This window comes from Nestor notabilis, unplaced genomic scaffold (assembly GCF_000696875.1).
Source record: "Nestor notabilis isolate BGI_N333 unplaced genomic scaffold, ASM69687v1 scaffold8336, whole genome shotgun sequence".
NCBI classification, from domain to species: domain Eukaryota; kingdom Metazoa; phylum Chordata; class Aves; order Psittaciformes; family Psittacidae; genus Nestor; species Nestor notabilis.
This window is the reverse complement of record NW_009931421.1, coordinates 27,425-29,153: the sequence shown is the minus strand read 5'-3', so window position 1 is coordinate 29,153 and position 1,729 is coordinate 27,425. Positions and strand designations below refer to the sequence as shown.

The 1,729-nt window shown below is 39.8% G+C and overlaps 1 pseudogene; it reads left to right on the top strand.

Annotated features, from left to right (window-relative positions):
• The first annotated feature begins 822 nt into the window (after positions 1-822).
• LOC104406788 lies at positions 823-1,356 on the top strand (annotated as a pseudogene).
• Positions 1,357-1,729: the final 373 nt, after the last annotated feature.

Here is a 1,729-nt window from a genome sequence, read left to right as displayed (position 1 = left end):
CTTAGAAGTCAGTAAAATATTAAACTCTGCTGGATTTTCCATCTGTACTTATTTATCTTTCAATTTCTCATCCAGCTTAATAAGTACTATTTGGCTTAAGTATATCTTTCAGAAAGACATCCAGACTTGCCTGAAGACATCAAGTAATGGAGAATTCACCACTTTTCTTAGTTTAATTAATGGAAAGGAGCAGTTGATGAAAAACTGATTTAATCACTAGTTCAATTGCAGCTGGAGAATTTATTGCCTATGTCTGATGTGAAAAAGCACTGCCTTTATTTCTCAAAGAGCCGCAATATGGTAACTTGGTTTTGTAAATATTTGCATTTTAATAGCGCCTACTCTAGAAGACAGGCTAGAGTTCCTAATATATGATAACTACTTTTCTGGAGATATAAGCCAGAACTAAACCATCATGGTGGTATGTTGCCTCTAGAATGTTTTTATATCATGAGAAAAATAGGAAAACATCAGAGAATTTTATTCTGAGCATGGGCCTGGAAGTAAATTAACCTGGACTCTAATGCAAGGATCCTTAGCTTCATAGTTTGAATTTACACAGGTACCACATCACATGGAATATGATGCATCAGGTGTGTTCACCCTGGTAATCCAGCCACAGGTAAAAGGAACTCTTGTTTACCACTTTATATGCTATTAAACCTATTTTCATGAGCACGTGGTATCTTTGTACTTCAGGATCAAGCTACTGGTTATATTTGTGAGTATTACTCTGATAGTGCTTGATTATAAAGTTTCCATTGATTCTGTTTAAGTGTTTAAGAATGACTAGTTTGTTTGGTTTTTTTTTTAACTTTGCAGAGTACAGATGCCAACTCAAATGTGAGGAAAAGAACAAATGCCACAGTACAGTCTGAAGGTGATGGTGGGAGCCGAATTGACACAAGGCACAGCTCCATCCAGCCTCCCTCTGTAGCTCAGGGGTCTTCTGACATTACACCCCATTCCCTTTCTGCATCAAGTCCCAACCCTTTCACACGAATCAATGCATCAGAGACATTATCTTCTGCAAGAGCTACCCCTCCAGCTCCTCCTTCTACCCCAATTTTAACTGGATTTGTATCCCAGCATGCCACAGCTGGATCCCCTTCCATTCAGCGCTTGCTTGGATCTAGACTGGAGCAGATTCAGACCACCACACCTAATACATTAGGAGGATCTGCAAAACCATCTGCTGTCACACCACCTGCTCCCCCCGCCTCCCACTCTGGCACGAGTAAGATAGACAAATATGCACGCATTTTATTTCCTGTTACCTTCGGAGCATTTAACATGGTCTACTGGGTGGTGTATCTATCCAAGGATACCATGGAAAAATCAGAAAGTCTAATGTAGTTTTGCTGCTATGTAGTAGTTCCTAAATTATACTCACATTTGATGCAGAGTTTCTTCTTTTGAAACTATTAAAAAAAGGTCAATAATTCTTATTTATGAAAGCTGTGTGCTACTTTCCCATTGTAAAGGCTGGAGTTATTGGGGATAATTAGTTGACTCCTACCAGGGTGATGGGTAACAGATTTATCTTCCTTCCTTCAGCTAGCAGTGAACCATCACTTTCTTCAGACTACTTTGGCTACACAGAACTTGCCTTTGGGAGGAACATGCACCCAAAACACATCAAAAGCAGAGGTGCACAGCTGTGCAGTGGAACACATCTTGACTGCTAGGAATATGCATGTTGATTATTACAGATCCCTGAGGCACCAGC